This window comes from Callorhinchus milii, unplaced genomic scaffold (genome assembly GCF_018977255.1).
Source record: "Callorhinchus milii isolate IMCB2004 unplaced genomic scaffold, IMCB_Cmil_1.0 Scaffold7, whole genome shotgun sequence".
NCBI lineage: Eukaryota > Metazoa > Chordata > Chondrichthyes > Chimaeriformes > Callorhinchidae > Callorhinchus > Callorhinchus milii.
In genome coordinates this window covers 8,686,631-8,712,521 of record NW_024704748.1, presented here as the reverse complement: position 1 = coordinate 8,712,521, position 25,891 = coordinate 8,686,631, and the positions used below count along the sequence as shown (strand labels likewise).

The following is a 25,891-nucleotide window of genomic DNA, read 5'->3' as shown; positions in this document are numbered from 1 at the left end:
GAATGCCTGTGGAATCGTATCCAAATAGGAGTCAGCTTCCAGGAGAGAAACAGATAACTGAATGGACTGATGAGTGGTCTCATTCATTGTGGAAATGAAGTAGTCCTTGATCTAAAATAGTACACCGTTCCCAAAAAGGGAAACTCGTATAACCTGCGAGAAAATATTAAAAAAGTCACACTCCTTAAATGAAATGCCCAATGTTCTACTGAGTACTGAAAATCAGAAAGCCCTATGGAGAAAAGGAAAACTGATCACTAAATATCAGTCAAGGTTCTTGGTTCTGGTTACAATACCATAACTGCTATTGGAAAATGCACAAACATGAATGCTGCAAGAGAGCAGACATGACGAATTACTTTAGTCAAGTCTTGCTCTCTTGCAGCATTCATGTTTGTCATATAACCTTGTCCTAGCACACTCAGTATTGAGGCCCAAGAACACTGGTTTGTTTAAAAAAAGATGGTTAGGTGGACAAGGATGTATATCAGTGAACATAAAACTGTACCCCACTGTGACAGAGGGCCTTCAGGAGAGGAGGGAAACAGCACAGCTTATAATACATTTTGAAAGTTCTATTTACTTTAATTAGATATTGGCAGTAATATAGTTCTGCTCCAAGGCAATGAATGTCCTAGAATTTGAAGCCAGATAGAAAAAACAAATATGATTCTGGTACAACGATCTACAAAGAATTTAACAACTGGAATACTGGTTTAATAACCATCAAATTTCACCTGGCAAAACAATTGTATTTAATAAATTACCAAAGAATTTCAAATCCGGCTAGACTTTTCCTTATTGGCTAATTTTATGACTAGTAAGGAAACAATTCAAATTGATCCCTGAAGAGTTAATGCTTACTGCCGCTGAGGCACGTGTGAGCCAGAAATGTACATACTATTTTGCTACCCACATCTCTCTGCATTGAAAATGTTTTCCAGATGGTTTTCGTTTCCATGTGATATTTCCTGGATGAAGAAGTCTGCTTTTGTTTAAGTCAGACTGGCCAAACTGACTTGTGTGGCTGCCAGCCCCTCCCACCCATTGAGATGATGTCATTTCCTGTCCATTTGCATCATTTTCAGACATGACTCTTGTTGCAATGTGAGATTTGGGCTTATAGAAAAAAACCTTTAACGCTGCAGACCCAATAATAACCATCCACACATTTACAGTGAGTTAAACTGAAGAAATGGGTAGTCTAGATTTCCAATCAACTGTCCAGATAGGAAGATCAAACACTGTCACTGGTTCTAAATACCGACTACTAAATCTGACCCGTGCCAAGATATCAAGCACTTACACTGCATAAAATCATTCCACTGCCACAATACTCCACTGCTAGGCACTGGTAGCCAATAAGCAAGTCACCTGGGAGCAGAATCCAAGATGCATACTAATTCCCTCTCCCTCCTGACCAGATGGTTGAACACACGGACATCTATTAAAGCTTACATCCGCCACATTGTGAGCCGAGTTGTCATCCATTGGACAGTTCTCCACCACTACATTCTGGGATTGAAAAGATTTCTGTACAGGATATAGATTTTTCGGTGGATGAAAACTAATGCATACAATAACCAAAACACATTTTTGAAAACAAAAACTGAGTATGCTCCAATTGGCAAGTTTAATCCTTTTCAAAACTAACATGGGAACCATTTTCAGTATTATCAAATATTAACAGCGGACTGGAAGCTAAACCAAGCATTATATTACTCTGTGATAGGCAAAGCCCATTTCTGTCAGAGGAAGCTATTAAAAAAAATCCCAGATTCAGAATTCGGTGTATGTAGATCAGGGGCTATGAACATAACTCAACGTTGGCGCCAGTTGAGGATTACAATTTAAAAACGACTGATGTAGTAGGATCCACTTTGTTCAGAGTTAATACGGCACTAGAATAGAAATTAAGAGATCAAAGGGGGTCACCAAGCAAAAACAGAATAGGTTATAAAATACAGACCTCTTAGCTGAAACTAAATTGAATTTAAATAAAGTAAGCATTAAAAATTATAAATGAGCGCTGACTAAACAGGATCCATTTTGTTCAGTTAATATACTACTAATATAGAAATTGGAGATCAAAGGGATCACACAAAGCGAAGCAAAAACAGCAACACTTACAAACCCTTTTACTTCTAACAGTGAATTTTTTTTTAAAAATTGAATTATACTATAAAGAACTTAAGTGAATGCAGACGTTTAACACGACTAAATTATTTAAATTTAAAAGAAGACGTGTCTAGAAGCAGCTGCGACAAACTAGTTCTCCCTGTTTTTACAGGTTTTTGTAACATGCTACAAAACAAGAATTTGGATTTATATACATTGAAGCTGCAATATAATGTAATTTACTGTCGCAAAGGTAGGACACAATATATTTAAGGTATGGACTGCAAACTTTTCCTCCCTGAATATAGAAAACACTACAATTGAAACTTGAAATGCTGCTTAAAAATATTTTTATCATGCTGAGAAATGGATCAGCGCATATTCAATCGCAACATCATACTTTCAGCATTGTCATGCTGAAAATAAGATGACTAATTTTGAACCACAACAATGGGCATTGCTGACAACATCATGGTGGATTTCAAATGCCGCTTTCACTTCCACCCCGATGAGTTTTTGTGCCTGGTGATCAGTCAAGTGACTGAGGATAGCAATTGTCCCTCGCTATAAGGTCTAGAATTTTATGGATCCCAAGTACTCCATTATAGTGGGCATCTATCTACAGTAGCACCTCATAACATGAAGTCCCGAAGTGCTTGACAAACATAATCATGCACACCAACCAAGGAAATAACAGATATGAAAGTCTTTACCAAACACAAGGCTAAAGAGATGTTTTTAAGGACGATTTTAAAGACAGGGAAAGATATATCAAGGCAAGGGAAAGTATTTTTTTTAAGAGAATTCAGAAGTCGGGAATGGTGGATGGCTTATCTTACAAATGGTCGAGAATGCACAATCACATTCGGAATAACACAGGTTACCCGATTCAATGTAGGCTGGAAAAGATTGCATTGGGGTGAGCAAGAAGGGATTTGAAGACTGAAGATCATAAACTGAATCCTCTGAGGTCTTGAGAGCAAAATGAGATGGCTAATGTGGAGGTCAAGTCTTGTGCAGGAGAGAACATGAGCAGGAAAGTTTAAGATAATCTGAAATTTCTGCAAAGCGGAGAAAGGAGGGAGGTCAGACGAGAATACTATACTTCGATAGTACTCACTAACACTAAAGAAAGTGAGTTCTGCTTGGATATTGGTCTACAGGGGATTATTATCCTCTGTTACCTGGATCAAGTGACCATTAAATGAGCTTATAATACAACCAGAAAACTATAAAACTGTGGACGATGAGGATAGCTCAGTACATTCCTGTCCTCGCCTGATTAGATTCATTTTTCAACAAGGGGCAAAACCAAACAATTAGGAATGGGAACATATTTCTTTTCCTTAGCCAATGTCACTCAAGCCAATGTTGTTCATTCTCAGGCAGCGAACTTAACACAGACCATATATGAAACCTGGAAGCTTCTCAATATGAAATCTGGAGTCTGCATGGTTAGTTTCACAATGTTCATAGGATTTGCTGAAATCCAATCTCTGAAAACACCATAGCATAGTTTTGAGCGTGAGCTAATGCTGGGAAGTGAATAGAGTTCAATTTTTTCTGTGTAGAGCTGAAAAGAGTGTTCATAGACATGACCAAGGCAACAGAAGAGGCCAACCAAATCCTATGCATCACCTTCCAATTTCCTATGATGCTGTCTTGGTGTCATCTGAGTTTTGGTTAAAGTTTGGCTCACTTAAAACATTTACTTCAGATTCTACGCTTGCAATTAATTTATTTAAGTTAAATGCACAATTGGATTCAACACTGTTCCCTCCTGAAAATGAGAAACCAAGCAAGTTATTCTCTACGTAACGATATAAAATGTAATCAGTCTTTCTGATGAGATGTTAAACTGCCTGTATTGTCAAAGGTTCCGGCCTTCAGACAAGACATTAAACCAAGGCTCCATCTGTCTATTCAGATGGATGTTAAAAATCCCATGGTACTATTTGAATAGGGGAGTTTCTCCTGGTGTCCTGGCCAACAAACCTCCAGATAAAATTGGTCACTCGTTTCATGGCTGTTTGTAGGGACATTGCTGTACACAATTGTGCTGCCACATCTTCCTATAAATACATAGTCATAATTCCTGTGAAGAGCTTTGAGATGTCTCAATGATGTGATAAAGCACTATTTCAAATGCAAGGATTATTATTAGTAGTATTATATGATGTACGTTGTATCCATGCACAAAACGCAACAAATTAAGTTGTTTTAAAAACAAGCAACATACGGGACACTAGGAGATGGATTATGGACAGGGAAATCCTTTATAACATGGTTTGCTGGATCCAATGCCTCAGCGATTGAATAATAAGTGAAAAAATGGCTGATTTCCAAATTGTTGCTGCTGCAACTTCCTGTGCTATGCACAAGAACCACCACTGAAGTCACTTCTTTCAAAACAATTATGTCAGTAGTCTCATTAATCGATGGGTTTGAGACAAATGGTCAACTTCCATGTCAGGACTTTCTGAGTTCATAATTTTGGCTGACTATTTTAGTGCAGTGATGGGGAACTGCCGCACTGCCGCCGTCTCGAGATGTCATCCTTTCCAACACCAGCGATCCGTCTTGAGTGTAGGAAGTGATGTCAGTGGTAACCTGACAACCCAGAAGTGATGAAGCCTGGCATATCTCATATCCACAGAAGACCCACACTTTAAGCAAGGTAACACTGTATTAAAGGACAATATAATAGAACTGTATAAGGACTAAGAAATGCAGATTTTGAAAATAGAATATTTAAAAGCGACAGTTAAATTCACGAATTCAAAATTGGTTTGAAAAAGCTGAGTAACTTTGGATGAGCTGGAAATTATACGTTTGCTAATTGAGGTCCAGAAATCTCACAGCAAAACATCAATTCTGCACTTTCTAATAGTTTTAACATTTTTGGTCATTTCCATATCAAATGAATGTGAACCATCTGAATCTAACACTAACAAGGCACCTGTTAAATGAACAGGTAACATTGAGAAACTTCAGTACAACATAAAAGATCATTAAATATGGAACAAAACATCAATTAATCAATCTCATTCTTTCCAACAAATCAGTCTGGCTCAGTTGATAACACTCTTACCCACGAGTCGAAATTGGATCAAGCTCCATTGTTGAGTTTCTAATTTACAAAGGTTCGGTGAGGACTCAGGAACAGAGGGAATCAGAGACCACAACCCTTTTTTATCCACAACTCTTATTTATTCTTTAAACATGCCTGCTTTTAATGTTATTCTTTAACATGCTTCCTTTGCATTCTTGAAACTTCAAGCACACTTATTTTGTGCTTTCTTAAAGTTTAAATATATTTTCTTTGTATTTCTTTATTCTTTAACATCTACCTTTTTAAATTCTTTATTCTTTAAACATCTACCTATATTTACCTTCACTAAGTCTATTTCTTAGCTAAAGTCAATTATAATCTTTCTCCTCCTCGTGATGAAAACCTCCCTGCAGGAGGTAAGATCATGCCTTCCCAGAATTAGCTCTTGGCACGCACTATTTCTGCCCTTCCTATCGTTGCAGGAGGTAAGATGGGACACATACAGTCCTGTTATAGTGTCTCTCCTCTTCATGTGCTTTTCATCTTCAAAGCCCTCCATGGTCTTGCTCCCCCTGCCTCTGCGATCTCCTAACCCCCTACCACCCTGCTCGCTCCTCCGTTCATCGGGCTCCGGCCTGTTTCACGTCCCCCGCCTCCCTTGTCTCACTTGGCACACACCAACCTTCTGTGCTTTCCAACTATGCCTACCTCCTATGCGACCCTTCTCTTCTAACCCTACCCCGGCCTTTCCACGGCTTTGATCATCCATCCCATCTCCGCGATCCCGTCTTACTCGGCCACGAGGATTGCTTTGCAATGCACTGCTATGTCCGACTGCCTTTCTCCTCTTCGTGTGCTTTTCTCCTGCACCTGCACACTTTTATAGTTTCCAGCACATGCGCATTTTACAGTTTGAAATGTACAATGTTACAACCACTCAGCATCATATCAAGACTGAGTAGGGTGACACTCTGGTGCAATGTTTGGGGAGCGCTGCACTGTCTAGGTGTGTCATGCTTTGGATGAGACATTAAACCAGGGTCCCATATGCCTATTCAAAAAAGGCACTATTCAAATGGCATTATTCAAAAAGAGAAGGGAGTTTTCCCAGTATCCTGGCCAACAATCCTCCAGATAAAATCACACATGTCATGGTTGTTTATGGAGATTGTTGTACACAAATTAGTTGCCACGCTCACCAGAAAATACCCTACACTTTACAGTAAATCCTGTGATGCACTTTCAGATAATTCAACGATGGGATAAGTCGCTACATAAAATGCAAGTATTAATATTTTAAAGGAAAGTATACAATTATCCCTAACTCTCAAAGAAATTGTCCTACCCCCTCTGTTGTTCAGTAAAAGCTGAACCACGTAGACCAGGAGAGTCCAGCTACAATTCAAAATTTATTACCTACAAACCCAAATTGCTAGAACTAAAACAAGGAATGTTCCTATTGGTCCCAACAGTATTAGAAATAAACATTCTACTGAACATTTCAGCAAATACAATAATTTCCAAAAATAGAATTAAAAAAACACAGGGACACCAAAACCACATTACTTGACATATAGCCTTCTAAACAGACACTGGTAAATGGGTTTCTCCTGCATGTTGTTTTGAAGTTCCCGGCACAGGCGCAATGGGCCAAATGGCCTCAATCAGTGCTGTAATAGTCTATGAATAATATTCTCACGGAATAGTATCATTCTAAACAAAACCAAAAACATTAAAAAAAACTCAGACCTGAATCATAAAATAATTCTTCAATTTTCCTCTCAACTTCCTGTCTACCCAAAAAAAAGTTTCAATTTCCCCACAATCACATTAAAAATCATCTAAGATCTTTGGTTGGTTGATTTCAAACTGTGTTACCATTGTTCTTTCACAAAGTGTTGAGACCCATAACTCACAACTTCTATAAAAGTTGCTAAGTTTAAGAAAACATGCTAAAAGCACGTTGAGCAGCAATAATTCACCTCACAATTTTGGAGCATGACAGGGCAATGAAAGAACAGCAGCAAAAAAACTACTAAAGAAACAAACTCTGTTTTATGGTGCAAACTTTACCCGAAGTATTGATGATCTATGAAATTGGCAATTTGACATAAATCAGCAGCTTTGAATTTGAGATGTGATTTTTGGGCACTTTCCTGCTGCTGTTGCTTCTTGTACTATTAAAAGAACAGGCTAATGCTTCTGGTTTCCATCTTAATTTCACAAACACAATGATGCTACAACTAATATGGGCCCAAAGTGCAGTGCACTGTTCAAAGCCACATCCTAGCAATTTGAAATGGCACTTTTAGTTCTACGGTTTGTATTTGAATCTTTTGCCCACAAAACATAGTATATTCACTTTACAGTATATTCTGTGAAGCACTCTGAGATGCCTCGAAGACGTGATAAGGCGCTATATCAAATGCAAGGATTATTATTATTTTTGCTCAGCAGTCAGTGCCTTGGGATGTTCTCCCGACGTGAAGGACGCTATGCAAATGTAATTTTGTTGTTGTTGTTTCTGAGAAACATCAGAGGGGTAAGTATGCATCACTATTCAAATCAAAGGGAAGAACACTTCTCGACTACCATTGAAGTAAATGGAGCCATTTTGGGTTGGATGCTCAGACAACCGATACAATACATCAATGGAGTGAGTGAGTAGGGGAGTGTAGATATAAAACGGCCATTTCTATGAAGAATCATTCTTTTATGTGGGCACTGATGATGAATGTCAACAAGCTAGTGGTGAGGTGGGAGAAAGAGAAGACAGGCTGAATCCCACCCATAGTCAGAAGAAATGGTTACTGGTGGCAATGGCAGTCCTGCTACTCCATTGCATTCCAGTGCTGCTGCTGAAGTAAGAACTGCTATCAGTGACAGCAGCCCTGTAACAAAATTGAGTATCAGATATCAAATTTCTGTTTGGCCTTGCAGTGATTCCACAATAAAATGACAGCTAAATAAGATCCGGATTTTTAATTTTGTTTTTGCAGCAGCAAATACCCCTTTGCTTTGGCCACCTGGTTATAATAATAATAATCTGAACATTTGGTATAATAGCATTCATGTCAGGAAGATGTCTCAAAGCATTTCACAGAATATATGGTAAAAGTACAGTGACTATTTTGTAAGGCAAATACGGCAGTTAATTTGCACTCAGCAATGTCCCACAAATAGCCATGAAATGAATGACCAATTTTATTTGAAGGTTTGTTGGCCAGGATACGAGGAAAAACTCCCTTCTCTTTTCAAATAGTGCAATGGGATCATTAACCCCTACCTGGACAGGCAAGTGGGACCTTGGTTTAACATTTCCGAAGGATGGCATCTCCAACAAGATGAAGTTGCAGTTATTTGGGGGGCTAATCTGACATTAGAAGTCAGAACATGTCATTAGAACATTAGAAGTCATTAGAACAGAAGTTTGCAATATTAATGGCATCTTGGATGAAAAGACCACATGTATTCAATGAGTTTTTTCCATATTAGATACGCTCTTTTAATTACGACAACTTGTATTTATATAGCGCCCCTCACACAGGGTAGAGTCTCAGGAGAGCTTGAAAGCTATTAAGCCCCATTTAGATCTTAATGCAGAGCAAATTCCTTATCTTTTACTTCCTGGATCAGTGATCCGAGATGATGAGCTATACCTTTTTCTGTTTAACAAAGCGTTCCCACAGCTCAGACATCATTTAAAAAAAAACTGATCCAAGTGTACGCAAGCAACTTGAAGCCTGAACCGAATGATACAACACTGACATTCGAATTCAGGGAAATCGTTAGGGTTAATTCCATGCTTTATTTCAAACACTTTCAGGATTCCTATCAGATGCATTTCAGTGCAAAACTCGACCCACAGTTCCTGTTGGGGCATGACATCAATTGACTTGCCCCTCCCATGTTGCACAAAAACACATTTTCAATATATTTTCTATTTCACCCTGAATGGAGGCTGCAACTCATGATACTGCTGCCAATGCAAACAATTTCATGACTACAGGTGGGTCGAAAGCTTCTGGTGCCTCAGGGTGGATACATTTTTATGCAGCAGGTAAATTAGATCCACATGTCAAAATGATTTAACACAATATCAATACAATAAGGAAATATTTTCAGAATTTCTCACTTTCTAAAGTGCTGGTTTTGCATTCCAAGTTTTGAGTATGTTTACATTGGAGACCTAACATTTTGGACTGCATTTAAAGCCTACAGGCTAAACAGCAGCTTATACAAGCGCTCTGTAATGAAAGGCTGCTTGTAAACAAGAGAAAGAGTATTCCTTTCCAGTTTATTCACGAGCTACCTCTACAGCTAACCTGAAAGCTGATCTCTGATTCTATCACTCCGGCTGCTATATATTTTCAGTTCATTTTCTAAAGGCTCCACGGACTGATAGGCATCAACTTTGCCGTCACAACACAAGATGCCTGCGAACAAGGACTGAGGCTGAGATCAGTTAATATGAGATCATAGGAATTTAGGAACAGAAGAAGGCCATTTGGCCCACAGAACCCATTCAACCATACAGTTCTCCATCACTAAACAAGATCCAAGGAGTTGCTTGGATTGAAATGATTGATGACAGCGAGCTCCCTATCTCTATGAGATCCAAATAAACAAGCAATTCCCTCAATCAAAGAGGAATGAGGGGGAAGACTATTACAAAATAAAAATCATTGTTGAAAAGTAGAAGCTTTTTGACAAACAGGAACTACTAGGTTTTATTCTTGATAAATTTAAGTACTATAATTTGAAAAATAGTTCTCTGGAGTAGTATCCCAAACTAAACAATAATTGGGTAGTACAGTGGGTTGCCCATCACCTGGGAGACAGGGACCACATTCACTCTGGAATGATAGGATTAAAATGTTTGTCAACTTTAGGCAGTAGACCTGAGGCTTACTAGTTCCGTCTGTAAGATCCAAAACAGCCAGTTCATCCAAACGGAGCAGAAGGGGTAGTTTATCCTTCTCCCTCTTTTACTATAATAATAATAATAATCCTTGCATTTGATATAGCGCTTTTCACGTCGGGGGGACGTCCCAAAGCGCTTCACAGAACACACTGTAAAGTGAATTGACTGTATATTTGTGGGCGAACGCGGCAGCCAATTGCGCACAGCAATGTCCCACAAACAGTCGTGGATTGAAAATGACCAATTTATTATTGTTTCTTTTTTGCGGTATTGGAGGGATTATTATTAGGCGTGTGGAGTAAGGAAACTTGCCCAAGGTTTCGCCCTGTGCCTGGAATTGAACTCAGGTCTCTCACTTGCAAAGCGAGTGCTCTAACCACTGAGCTACAGGACTCCACTATGGCTCCAGTGGTAAGATTAAGCTTGGAGTACGGTGACAATACCCATAGAAGCAACAATCCTACCTCATTGATACTGCAGCAGTATACGCAAAAGGCTAATCTCATTCACAGTGTTATAATATGAATGAATCCCTCTTTCCCCTATTCCCCTTCCCAATCTGCACAATAACCCTGTACTAAAATGCTGCTCCACAATCACTTGTAGTCTGATGTTTTGTGTGAATGGAAATGTTCAACTAAATAGTTAGTTATGGGCTATGCAAGAAAAACATCAGTCTTTTCACCTACCCTTTTTTAATAATAGTAATCCTTGCATTTGATACAGCGTCTTACCACGTCTTCAACGCGTCTCAAAGCACTTCATTTTAGCTGATGTTTGTTTGCAAGCAGGAATTAGACACTGGCTGAAATATGGAATTCTCTGACACAACCACTGTTGAGGCACAGTCCATAAATTATTTCAAGAGAATTAAATAATAATGAAAAAAGAGGAATATTAAAGACTATGTGGAGCGAGCAGTGAAATTAGATTACGTGGCTAAAGTGCAGAGAAACTCTAGATTGTTAAAATGTGGCAAATCTATGCTGTAACGTTCCATGATTTAGGTTGCATATCTGCTTGGCTGGAAATGGCAGAATGGAGGCTTATTTAAAAAAACAAGCAAACAGAAATAAACTGGCTTGGTTCTATTCCACCTCCCAATACAGTATGCATTAGTCTTCGCATTAACCACAGTAAATCAAAGATGCATCATTCTTTACTAAAACCCACTGGAAGTTAAACCACCACACCACTAACCTTTTAACATTTCTGATTTTTATATTTAGAAATACCTTCACGCTCCATGTTAGATATCTTCTTCTAAATCAGGTTTCAGCAGCCTAGACACTCAGTCACCAGTCCACTCTCTGCTGCACTTTAAATGGTCCGTGCAATCCTTTCTGACGTCACCATCAGTCATCGCTTAAGAGCTTGTACTATTTACTACTCACATTCTTAAACATTTTTGTCTTTAAAAAAATGTCAAACTCGGCACAGAGTCGCTTGACCTCTGCAAGTTAGATATAGTTTGGTGTTCTTAAGGTCCTTTCAGGGGCTTTAAAGCTTAGCAGGTCCATTCAAACGGTTCTATTGTCTGTACATCAGGCAGACACATTGCAGGAAACATTTGATTGTCAGAAGTCCCAGTTTAACAATATGATGTAAGCTAAACCTACAACTGATACAAATATCTACTATTATTGTTTTTCAACACAAAACTCATGCAGACTTTAACACTTTGTCCTGCTAAAGTTAATTCGTGAATGGTTAAAGACATCTTGAAAAACACTTCAACGGAGTTCGCCAATGAAATTGGGGGCACGATTAAGAAAAATAAAATCGACTGATCACCTTGTAATTACAGGTTAAACTATATGGGTCACCGATATATTGGAGGGCACGTGGAGAATCTGAGATAGATAGGTATCATTTTGTTTTGGTCAGCCAGATGTCCTACATGTGGAAACCCATCAGTATGCTTAAGAATAACAAAATCAAAGAGAGTTTCATAGACATTCCATCTACTCATTAAAGTTTTCCTGCATCTGGAATGGAATGAACAGCCTTTCCATGAAAGGACTGGACTCATCCTGCTTACAACAATAGCAGCTTGCATTTATGCAGCCCTTCACTCAGGATAGAGTCTCGAAGTGCTGCAGAGTGGCAGTGTTGGATGACAAGCAAGAGAGAAATGGGAGTTGAATGTAGGCATGGGATTTAAGGATAGATGAAGACGGGGCAAGAAGAAGGGACAGAGATAGGGAGTACCCTACCCAATTCCAGAAAGCAATTGGTGGATGTTGGGGCAAAAACTGCATAGCTTGTCATTGCAAGGACTGTCTGGCAACTTCCCACTGAGTATCCAGCTAGGACTGTGCTACCAATAAGGGCTTTCGCTTGCATATTTAAGAGTCAAGTGGGAAAAATCCCTGCCACCAATCTTGCTGACAAACCAAGATGGCTGGTCTGTCATCAGTGCCTAGGAATATTGCCCAGGACAACCTGGCCCAGGAACCGGATCCAACACTGCCATAGAGGATAGGTTTGATTCTAACATCATGTTGCCAAACATTTCAATTTGGAGCCAACTCACGAACTCTGCCCAAGGAGACCCCGCTCATCTCCCCTCCAGAGGATGGTTAGTCACTGGGTAGTCGTTTTGATATCCAAAAGTGCAGGTTTGAGCTCGCACAAAATGGATAACAGGTACAAGGAACTCCCTGCAAGCCTGCTGCTGAGCACTGCTACCTACCCTCTGCTCAGATGCAGAATCCTACCCATTGAATGGTGATTCCACCAGTTGGAAGTTTGGAGTTTCAGCAACAGCTTATTTCTCTCTAATCACAGTACTAAGGTACCATCTTATACCTTAAGATATAACTGAAAGCCGTCTCTACTGATAGAAACTAGATTTTTGAAATAACAACAACTTGGATTTATATAGCGCCCTCCATGCTGGACTGCGTCTCACAGCGCTCCACAGCAACGGATCCTGGGACTGAGCAGGGGGAGTGGGAGGAAGGTTACCAAGGCGCGGTCGAAAAGAAAGGTCTTCAGCAGAGACCTGAAAATAGGAAGGGAGGGGGCGAGGCGAAGGGAGTGAGGAAGAGAGTTCCAGAGCTTCGGGGCATAGTGGCTGAAGGCACGGCCGCCGAGGGTGGAGCGGAGGACCCGGGGGACGAGGAGGAGGCCAGACCCAGAGGAACGAATGCAACGGGTACTGTTTTAAGGAGAGAGGAGGTCAGAGAGGTAGGGGGGTGCGACTTGAATACAAGGGTGAGGATCTTGAAATTGATCCTCTCTGGGATAGGCAGCCAGTGCCATCTGGCAAGGACTGGGGTGATCAGGGAGCGGAGTTTCGTGCGGGTGAGAATGCGGGCGGCAGAGTTTTGAACGATTTGGATTTTATGGATGGGAGACCGGCGAGGAGGGTGTTATAGTCCAGCTGAGAGGTGACAAAGGCATGGACCAGGGTTTCAGCAGCTTTTGGAGTGAGGTATTGGCGGAGACAGGCGATGCGTCGGAGGTGGAAGGAAGTGGTGCTGGTTAGGGATTGAATGTGGGGGAGAAAGGATAATTGGGGGTCGAATCTGACGCCTAGGTTGCGTACGGGTTTGGAGAGTTTTAGGGGGAGGTTGGGTAGGTGGAGAAGGTGAGAGCCATGAGATTTTAGATGTTAATGAGAACCAAAGAGTATGACTTCTGTCTTGTCAACATTCAGCTGAAGGAAATTTGCGCTCATCCAGCCCCTGAGATCTGATAGGCAGGCTGACAGAACATCAGGGGACTGAGGGGTCGCAAAGAGAGGTGGAAAAATAGAGTTGGGTGTGGTCTGCATACATGTGGAAGTGTACCCCATGTCTGCGGATGGCATCCCCAAGAAGGAGCATATAGATCAGAAACAGGAAATAAGGCACATTTCACCATCCTATTTCTTCCCTCCTCTTCTGAGAGTAACAGGGTACCAGCAATCCTCTAGGACCTTACGAAATCAGTGTTTTTTAATGTGCAAGTCTAGACAGTGCACCCTGACAGGCTGTTCATTCATGCAATACATTTTCAACCTATTGAAACCTATCAGACTTTTATCAGATTACCTGCTACTTTTTCCAGACCTACACGAAACATAAAAAGCAGGGCCTTTCTACTTGGATCAGGGGAATATTCAAACCACATCACTGTAATGTTAATCGAGGTGCCAACTTTTCCACATCAAACCATAACTAGATGAACAATAGAGGTTACATGGCTCTATCTTTTTCCCACATATGCCTTAGTTTCAGTTATTATTTAATTAAAATTCTACTTTTTTCAATCATTTGTAGATCTCTGATTTGTTGGGCATGGGTCTAGGAACAGTGATTTCTGTTTTGTCATTGCTTTTGATACTTTGATTTGTGTTCCTCCCCTTTCTGCTGCAGTAACTCAGGATTAAGTATTTTGTAATGGCACAGAATATAAAAGTAAAGTAGAACAGATATGACAGTAAACATAAATGGCAGGTTTCAAAGTTAAATTGAATAAGTAATCACAGTACAATTTGTAACAGTACATACCATCCTGTACCTCTAAACAGAAATACAATAATGACAAAAGTGGACAATTGCTCAGTGGAATGTTAACTGGTCGTCACCGTGAGTTATTATTCAACCAATAGTAAAATGGACTCAACTAAATTGACTCCTTATTTTACTTAAATATAACTGCATCCGAGTCACAGAACGATCTGAATATGCAATAAAAATTCCAGAAAGCAAGCCTACTGATCCTGTGGCTGCCAATCGTTCAAATCAGTATTATGTACACTGACCAGCAAACCAAATTCTGAGCTGTTGACAAACATTTTCAGTCATTTAACACACTATGTGATAAAATCAGTCAGCCTTACCTCATGTGATAAAAATCAAGTAACTGGCATATTTCATGTTGCTCTTTGAAACACAGCATATCTGCAGCGATTACACTGTTGAAGAAAGACAGAGGAAACGGAACATTCAGGTATCCTGTAGAGAAAAAAGGGTTCTGTAAGCAATAGCAATTGAATCAAAATGCAACTAGTTAAATGTGATGCAGAAATGCATGAGGAACAAATATTATGAAGGTCTCTAACATTCATCGCAAGGCTAAGGAAGATTAATTTCATTCATTAATTTACCATTCGCCTGCTGATCTCAAAAAATATTTGAGTGCAATACAACAATACCAATTTGCATTTATATAGCACCCATCACACAGGATACTGTCCCAGAGAGCTTAAATAGTATTACAATTACCTATTACAATAGTGTAAAAAGGCTGCAGGCAGCCACAATTCTGTTCAAGATTATTCTGAGTTCTATTTCTCAAATCCAAACTAAGAACATACACTTTATTAATAATGTGTTATAAGCCCCAATACAATTTCACTTCCAAAATACTGAGTCGGACTCTTCTAGCAGTAGATGTTCAAACAAAACAAACGTTTGAAACATAATACAGTATTTTAAACATGCTTTCCTGAGTATTTTCCAACTAAGCATCAGCAGCAAACCAAATTACATTGTTCAAAGTTTTGAAAGATCAACTAGCTAAACAGAATTAAAAATGGTCTTACTCAAATGGTTAGGTTCTCCTCATGGCACAATTCAGAGAGCTCTTACTGGATCATACTGACATACCTTGGAAAATAGTTTTAAATGGAGGGACAAAATGTTATAAGTGGTGAAAAACACACTTTTAGCCAGGGCTGCACAAAGCTTTGGAGCTTCAAAGGTCTGCAGATTTAGCATTGCTTGGATGCTCAAAGGTCAAGCCAATACAAGTGTCAATTCCCTTCACATTGTGCATGCATGAGCGGCCCAATTTTCATTCCCTCGAGGTTACAAAAGTGGTCAAAGGATTTTGGTGCTTGATATATCCACATGTTCAAAGCCTCCCAAGGTTTGGTCTTGAGAGCACATCACTAACAGTTCACAAGCCGCATAATAATCCCTCCAAAAAACAATAATAAATTGGTCATTTTCAATCCACCACTGTTTGTGGGACACTGCTGTGCGCAATTGGCTGCCACGTTTCACCTACAAATATACGGTCAATTCACTTTACAGTCTATTCTGTGAAGCGCTTTGAGACGTCAAGAAGATGTGAAAAGCGTTATATCAAGTGCAAGGATTATTATTTTTATTCACAAAAAAAGTCTAATAGCATCTGACAGAACAGCACATTTGAAGGCGAGATGTATAGCCATAGTAGGGAAGGGCACATAACTATCATAAGAGGAGAATGCAGGAATTACTCTTTTACATGATATATTGGTTTGTGTTGTATTCCTGATAACTCAACCCCGGCTTAACTCGTCACTTTCACTTAAGTCATCATGCTGTCAATATCCCGGCCACATCTATTAATGTATTTACACATATGCTTAACTGGTATAACTCATCACTTTTCCCTTGGAGTGACAGCTATCAGAAGTTTACTGTATATATTATAAAGTTGCAATCAGGCCAAGACAAGGAAATGAAAAAAACCTAGGACACAGTTTAAAAGGTAGTAAAGAGGCAGGTGAGAACTAATGTGTAATATTAATGAATATATATTCAATTTTCTCCAACTTAATAAAGGATAACCTATTTAAAACACCTGTCAATATATTACAACACAGACAATATATTACTGTTTGATAGACAAATGTTACACATTACACAAAAGGAAATATGAATAAAGGTTCAAACAAGGTTTAGAGTAGTGTTTGCAGAGACCTGGGATCACATTTCCAGAAAACCGCCCACAGTAATTTATACTCGGGATGAGAGAAACAATAGCTAACAGGACAATGGCACAAAATGTCAGTAATATTTCTAATTTCAAATTGTGGTGCTCCGAAAATTATCAATTTAACCAGGGATTTTTCAATCTATAATCAATGCCAGTATACAATTCAGCATATTAAAGCTGTGGACTCCCTATGCGGTATTTTCCATGGGATAAGCATTCCATACAATGTCATGTCTATGCAGACTTCTGCAATGAATGTTTGTACTGATTGCCGAGGCAGTCTCTTCTCCTTATCCAATGCACTTCCCTTCACATGTAGCCCGGCCAATGACCAGTTGACATGTGTATGCCAGTTATCCACCACCAAACTCAGTTTATCAGATGACCTGATAGGGCTTTCCAATTTAATGCTGACAATGTTGCTTGTTTGACTGAATACATTTATCCTTCAGGGATGCCCCAAAATATCAAACCAATTTACAGATGGAATAAAAAAGTAATCCTGTTCTATTTATGATCAATCATTATGATTAATAAATTCTGTAAATACTACACTTCTATGAATAGGGGAGGAGCCAGGACATTAACAGCATTATAGCAGTGAAACTAAAACATTAACCCATTTAACTGCTCCTTGAATCCAGATTACATTTTCTTACTGATACAATGCAATATACATTTATATAGAGACTTTCATGTTAACAGGACTTCTCCAAGTGCTTTAGACTGCTAGCTGAGCACTTGAGCTCAAAAGTGAGAGTGGGACAAACATTAGGAGAAAAGGGAGGGGAGGCGATCATAGGCAAAGTCGAAGAGGTGGGTTTTAAGATGGAATTTAAAGACAAACATATAGAGAAGGGATGAGTTCAAGAGATAAAGGCAGAGATTACGGGCATAAGAGACTGAAGGCTCGTCCCTGGATGGTGGCATGGAGGGATTAACGGGCATATCATTGATAAATGTATAGAGTACTCAATTTGTAAAGTTCACCTCTATTCTATCACAACTGTAGTAGCTAGTGATATGATATTCCATTTTCTCCTGTTCTTTACCACCAACAAATAACATAGTGGGTTCACAAACTGAGCTGCGCTATTTTGGAATGGAAATGACAGTTTTCCCCTTCCCTCTCTCCAACAATCAAAGGGTAAAGGAAATTGGAATGTTCTATTAACTCACACAGTTATCACACATATCCAACCATTCGGTTACAAAGTATTTCAGTACAAATGAGAGGAAGGCTCCAGTGTCTATTCTCTCTACTGAGGAACTAACTTACAACAGGGAGTGAGTGCATTCTTTTTTCCTCCAGAAAAGACAATGCATTCATTACTGTTCATCATTATAGCAGTTTGTCAAAGTACAGAATTTCTCATTAATTAGGATGAACAGATATTTTCCATGGATTGTTAAGGCATTTTTTACAATTCAGAAATGGTCCAAGCTTTGATCAACTTGATACCTAATAATTAACACCATAGATTTAGAAACATAGAAACAGGAGTAGGCCATTCAGCCCCTTGAGCTTGTTCTGCCATTCTACAAGACCATGGCTGATCTGTATCTCAAGTCCAATTACCCGCCCTTGCCCCGTATCTCTTAATACTGACTTAACAAATATCTATCGACCTCAGTCTTGAACATGTGAATGGATCCAGCATCCACAGTTAATACTTTACCAAATAACTTGTCTATGTGTTTGTACATTTATTCTGCACAGTACTAGACTGCTCCTTCTGCCAGTTATTAAAATAATAAGTTTTTATTGTACAGCAATGAACGAATGTTGCTATTTAAAGGAGCTACAGTCATTTATAAATCTTGGTCAGATGAACCTGCTTCCCACAAAAAAAACTTCATTTGAGACAGCTGCAAATATCACTGTGTCACAAGCAACTGCAGCACGGTACAAGACATCATCTGAACTTTTGTTTTAAAAAAAACTTACAAAAGTGTGCAACTAACTTTTTGAAATATCTCATGCCAAAATTCCCACCCAATGGAACACTCAAGAGGACTTTTTGTTTAAGAAATATACACACGCAAACACATGCACATGTAAAGCCACGATTTTCTGGTACACTGCCATACTGCACATTTAGAAATACTAAAAAAAGGCAAAGAAATATGTAAACTGTCCTTTGATCTTTTTTGTGCCAGAAATCTTAAATGCCAATATTTACAGAGCCTTCATTTGAAATTGCTGAAGTTCAGACATGTTGTAAAAAGTTCAACTCAATGTGTGCCAAAACAGTTGTTGCAGAAACCCCTGTGGTGCAACTTTGACTAGAATGAGTGGGAGGTATCTACTGGAAAAAATAGTCTCATTACTACATCTTCAATTATCTGATTACTTAAATTTTATATATAGTTTTTAAAGCTTAGAGGAGAGGTTGCCAATTTGACTACAGATAAAACCGTACATATAAAATGGGCCAAGCACAAACCCAACAGTATCACTGTGCTGTCCTGGCAAGGGAATCATACTTGCTTTTTGTATCTAATCAAATCAGGATACTGTCAGTACATCTGAGCTATTGAAGTTATCAAACTGTACTCCCTTGGCCTCTTTCACCCATTTATTATTTTGTAAATCTGGAGAACATTTGATTCCAGTATTCCTTTCCATACTGAATGCTGCCTCATATCCTCTGATAATTTATATCCCATCTCATGTTCAGTGCCTTCTGTGACCATCTCCTTTACCCCTTGATTTCAGTCATTTGATGTGGTTATCTAAAATAAAAACACTGGGTTTTCTACAACACAGTGACAGACTGCAACTTTTGAATATGAAAGATCATCAGAACTGAAGCAGCTTCTGCAAATCACACTTTTAGCTCTGGTTAAAGAGCCATACCCAAACCGTTAAATCTATTTTACTCTTTCAGATGCAGATGGACTTTTATAACTAGCTAATGATGTAAAAAAATACATAAAATTATTTTTTTTATGTTTACCTCTAAAGCCTACATCAAATCCTTATTAAGGATACAATCTATAAGATCTAAACAATAATCCTCGCATTTGCATCTTTGCCTTATGCCTTAAAAACAGGTGTCATCACCCCCATTCTCAAAAAACCTTCCTTGGACCCATCCTATTCTCCTATTCCTCTCCAAGGTCCTGGAACGAGTCGTCACGTCCCAGCTTCGCTCTTTCCTTTCCTGCCATTCCCTATCTGAACCTCTCCAATCGGGTTTCCAAACAGCCCTGGTCAAAGTCACTAACAACATTCTGAACATCTGCGACCAAAACTCTCTCTACCTCCTTGTCCTCCTCGACTCCTCTGCTGCCTTCAACACTGTCGACCATTCTATCCTCCTACACCACCTCTCCTCTCAACTCAATCTTCCCGGACCTGCCCTTGCCTGGTTCGAATCCACTTTGTCGCCACTAAAGGCTTCCGCACCGTCACATGTGGCGTCCCTCAGGGCTCTGTCGTTGATCCTCTGCTTTTCAATATCTATATGCTCCCACTTTGTGACATCAGCAGTAGACAGGGGGTAAACTTCCACATGAGCGCCGATGATACCCAACTCTCCCTCTCTGCCTCCGCCCTCGATTCCAGGACCACTGCTGACCTCACAGACTGTCTGTCGGATATTGAGTCCTGGATGAGTGCTAACTTGCTGCAGTTGAATGTCAACAAGACCGAGACCCTCCTTCCTACTTGGCTCCCTTCAGCGCCTCCATACCTCAGGCACTGACAGCATCTCCCTCCATGGATGCACTCTACTCATGAATCCAATACGAAACCTCGGCGACCTGTTCGGCCTTCAACTGTCCTTCATACCCCACATCCGTGCCATGACCCGCTTTGGCTTCCCCCACCTCCGCAGCATCGCTCGGCTTCGACACTGTCTCACACCGCAGGCAGCTGAGACCCTTGTTCACGTATTCATAACATCCAGGCGCGACTACGCAAACTCCCGCTTGTCAGACTCCCCAACTCCTCCCTCCATAGGCTGCAGATCATCCAGAACTCTGCAGCCCATGTCTTCTCCCACACCAGGCTCTGCGACCCTATCACCCCCACCCAACTCCATTGACTTCCTATCACACAGAGGATACAGTTCAAGATCTTGGTCTTCACTTTTAAAGCCCTCCATGGCCTTGCACTCCCCTACTTCTGCAACTTTCAGAACCTCTACCAAGTTGTCCACTCCCTCTGCTCAGCAGGCTCCAGCCTGTTTCACGTCCCCTGCCTTATCTGCCCCACCATTAGTGGACGGGCCTTCAGCCTCTCTGCCTTCACCTTCTGGAACTCCATCCCGCAGTCCCTCCGCCTCGCTTCCTCCCTTACCTCCTTCAAGACCCATCTCAAGACCCTCCTCTTTGACTGTGCCTTCGGTCACCCTCCTTCCCACCCTGCCCCCCACCCTCCCTGACCCCAGCTCGGGTCCGAAGCACTGATTGTCCAGCACCTCGGGCAATCCTCTTGATGTGAAAGGCGCTATACAAATGTAATTTTGTTGTTGTCATCGAAACATCTTAAAGCGATTCACGGGATTTAAATTTTATCTGCATTTTGTACTCACAAGATCTCTTGCCTCCCACCAAGTTTGCATTGGTTGGTGAAAGTTTTTAATCTGCATTTTGTTCTCACAGGTACTTTATAAAAGTTATCTTTCCAACATCCACGTACAATAGCCTTTCCTAACTAGACAGGCAACCTTCTCCCATCTCTTTAACTCAATTGATAGCAAGGTATAAAAGAGCCTTTGGCATGCTTACACCTTTAAGGAAATGAATTGATTGGGCTCAACATCTTCCTGACAGCCTAGGCAAGATTGAAAACCATACCATGTGCCACAATTTTTTTTCAAAAGTGGGGCTTTTAACCTTAGCAAGAAAAATTTAAATTGGGAAAATTAGTCTTCAACGTCAAATCAATACATAAATCAAAATACAACTATTCCTCATAGGGAATGTTGTAATAAAGCTACAGTAAAATACTGAACAGCTTTTGATATTTATAACTGACATGATTTATTGAAAAGAAAATTTAATAGAAGTTCTAAGTAATTCAAAAGGTCATTTTAGTGTTGTGTAACTGTTCAAAGGGTGCAAGTTCCAATCAAAGCAAAAACAGCTCTGTACAAACATTGCAGCAGCATTTCATCAAATAGAGCAAATATGGCTACTTGCTGTATTTCTGTATTGCTGTAAAAGTGTGTATTTTACAGTGGTCAACTCAGAGAAATGCTATAGCTTTGTTGAGAATGAATTTGGAGCTGAACATCCATTGAAGGTCACCTCTTTACCGTCTCCACTTCTACTTACAAACAGCAAGATTCCTACCAGTCACATAAAGATATAACACTCAGGAAAGACTAAATCTCAAGATACTCAGCAACCTGAAACTTAGGGGAATATCAGACGGCATCAATTGCAGACAGCCAAACCCTGTTCATGGCAGACAGACTCACCGTGAGCAGAAAAAGAGAAAACGAGATTTCACATTAACCCCTGAAATGATTTACAGATAAGATTATTTAACACTTTCAAAGAGATTCAAATTGCTTAATCACAAACAATTTGAAATACGGTAACATCTTTACTTTTTTCTATTTCGGATTATTTGGGGTGGGGGGAAGACAGTCCTATATCATTTGCAGCAACGTAAACTGAAATAGGGTAGGATTACAGCAGTCACATTACTGACAATTTGGGGAAATATTATGAAAATGAAATGAGATTTAAAATCAATTGCGATATTTTAAAATTGTGATGTGGCCTCTAGAGCCTTCAGAAAAATAAACAAATTATTTTGTTTTAGAGTATTAAAATTAAAATGGAGTGAAAACAGAAGACTAATTTGCGCTTATGGGATAACATAGTGATTTGACTAGCATGGGCTATAAGACTGGTAAAACAGAGGAGCAATGAATACAGGGTAGTGGGGGGTGAGCCTAGACAGAATAAGAGAGTGAGTCAACCAGGCCACTTTCATGCAAAAACGACACAGGTTTCTGCTCCCAATTGAATATTGAATGACCCCTACTGGAAAATAAGAGTGAATGTCAGTTACGTCAGAAGTAGTACAGCTGTGATTTTCCTTTCCCCCGCCTCCCATGATGGACCACGACCATAGACCATGCCCAAACTTGAAGACTAATTGGGGTACAGAACCGAGAACCACACCCCAGCACAACTCTGAGCCACATTACTGTCATGTATGGGCAGGCTGAATCACTTAGTCAGCTCCTGACCAGGAAAGATGACTAAAAGATGACTGACTCGGTCTCCAGCGAAAACATTTACATTATCTTGCTATTTCATGGGCAGCATTTGGAGATGCCAATTAAATCCATCAATTATAATGCAAGACACTGTGCTTTAGAAATGGTTATGAAGGAGTCTGAGGACTGATGCCAAAATTCTCTACCATTTAAAGAGCGGGACCAAATGTAAAGCAGAGGCATCAATAAGTGCAAATTCACAAGTGCAGTCCTGTTCTGGGTGCAAACCTTCACGCTGGCCTCAAAAGCTACAAATAGGTCAGCGATGCTAACACCTGGCCATCTGCGCACTTATTGCATTGTTGCTCTACGGGCAGGAGATGAACCCACGTCAGTATGGGATGCTATCATTTTTTTATATTTCAGCACTGTTGCTGAATACAGGATTGCTGCAATTCTGGGAGCCTTCGGGGACATCAGCATTGCCTCACACTAATTTCACACTGAATCAGGTTCTCATAGGGGGTTTTGATAAGAGTAAACAAGGAGAAACTGTTTCCCCTGGCGGGTGTGTCGGTAACTAGAGGACGCAGATTTAAGATAATTGGCAAAAGAACCAGAGGGGAGACGAGAGACCTTTTTTTTAAAACCAAGAGAGTTGTTACGATCTGGAATGCACTGTCTGACCAGGGTGGTGGAAGTAGATTCGCGGTTTCTAAAAGGGCTACAGGTAATAGCGAGACTTGTTGGATAGGTCTTTCAAAGAGCCAGCACAGGCACAATGTGCTGCACGGCCTCCTTCTGTGCTGTAGGATTCTATGAGTCATTTGCAGCAGCACTCACTATAAATTCAACATGAGCATAATCCCACCTGAATTTGTATGGAATATACAATCAATTTCCTACAAATTTTATTTTCTAATAATCCTGCGTTGATAACTCCACAAAGGGTGGAACACCTCTCTGCAAACATTTGCCACTGCAGCTGTTCAGAGAACAATAAACTTGGCTACGACTCCAAATGTTAAGATATATAAAAAAGCAAAACTATGCAATAAAATTAGGCTCCAGAATTATACACAATTCCTTTGCTGTTTTTTCAGTCATCTTTTCCCCTGCCCTCTTCAGTCCTCATCCACTCCCACCCCTGGCCCAGGTACTTTTCCAACTGTGTGAAGCACTTTCAGATGTCCTTCTAATGTCGAAGTGATATATAAATACAAATTGCGTTGTTCTGTATGCCAGAACTAAACATTGGCCAGAGTCAGGTTTACGACTTCCAAACTGCAAACAAAACTGACCCGCTGAGCGTACAAAATGTAAAATGAGTCAAAGCAAGAATTCAAACTTTGGCAGAGGAATTACAAATACACTACTACTTTAACAAAGCAGTTTGGATTAAGTATAACGTGTGGCTTTAAATATGCAAACCGCCACAATCATCCTAGGGAAAGACAACAGGTGAGCATCAATTATATTTTTGTCTATCGCAGCTGAAGAGATATAGTTATTTCTATCCCTGGGTTTATGTGATACATCAATATGTCTATTTGTAGAATGTTCAGAGGAAGTGGTAAATTCTAACTATTATTTTTAGCTATGACATGTGTATAACAGTAAAAGATTTCTCAAAAGGATTAATTTAAAAGATATAAATAAACTTGGATGGTTGGGCTGTGGTAGAGTTGCAAAACCAGCCCACAACAAGGCTCACTCAAAACAAAATGTAAGATTAGGCAGCCGAATTTAAGTGTACAAGTTGAATTGATTTTTAATTTTTTTATACTATTTCTGCTTTACATTTTGTAAAGCCTGTTGTAGAATCTGGTTAAAATTGGATGGAAGCATAAAATATGTGAAAATAGCTACGTTTAGAAAGCCCAAGACACCAAGTACAGCTTTAAAATATCATAGCTCTGTACTTTTGAGTGACACCAAAAAANTTAAATATTAAGAGTATATCATCAAATGGTTCATTTCATGTGTACTATCAAAGAATAGCTTCTACATTGTAATATTATTGAAATGTACCAGTATGATACTTGATTTATTACCTTTATTCACCAATAATCAGTACATCATCCAAGTGTTCAATACAATAATAATTAGGAAATCATAGTCAGCACATGTGGCACAATTCAATCTACTGTAAAGATAGGCCACCAAACAAATTATTAATGTAATACATCTCTGCCAGGATTCAAGTATAACCTGAAGCAGAAAGCTCAATATCACATAACTTCAGATTCCTCACACCTAAAAAAAACAGCATTGTAATCAGATTTTTAAAATCTCAACAGGATAGGCAAAGAAAAGTCTTTAGACAGAACAGAATACCTAAACCAAAGCAGTTACAGAACCATTATAAAATATTTACAAGGCTTCTTTGTGACAAAACACATGAACACAATTGGTGATCATGTAAAGGTATTTATAGGTATTGCATGGAAACAAACATCCTCCTCTTACAAAAAGTAATCCCCTTATCTCAGTCACAAAGGCAAATCTATCCAATGAAACACCAATTACAAAGTCCAATGTATATCTGCAAAAAAAATCTAAAAAACTAATCTGAGTTATTGTGTCTGTTTTAAAGACCACAAAGGCAGGATTATATTAACACTGCTTTATGATCGTAATAAACAAAAGTTTAATAACCCACTGACAAAAATCTTCCACATAGAAATCTCGAAATTGTAAGACCAAAGACAATCTCCAGCACAAGGACAGAAAAAGAAACTTCCTGAAATCTACTCAAGGTCCAGGCTTCTCATAGTGATCTTGATTTAAATCAAATATTGAACAAAGTGGTACACAAATAATTTTTTTGATGGCCAAAAACGGTAACTGGATAGCTTTCAGTTCCTTATCAATCTGAAAGCAAGCATTCTGCAAGCAGTCTACAAAGAGCAA

At 39.6% G+C, this 25,891-nt stretch overlaps 1 protein-coding gene across 3 annotated transcripts in view; it reads right to left on the bottom strand.

Moving 5' to 3' along the window:
• The window catches only part of bmpr1aa (bone morphogenetic protein receptor, type IAa), a 109,353-nt gene that overhangs the window by 59,278 nt on the left and 24,184 nt on the right, over window positions 1-25,891 (bottom strand). For all 3 annotated transcript variants that reach the window (XM_007899319.2, XM_007899318.2, XM_007899320.2), the window contains exon 2: window positions 14,926-15,040. The gene's annotated coding sequence lies outside the window, so the exon portion shown is untranslated. The remainder of the gene's footprint in view (window positions 1-14,925; window positions 15,041-25,891) is intronic.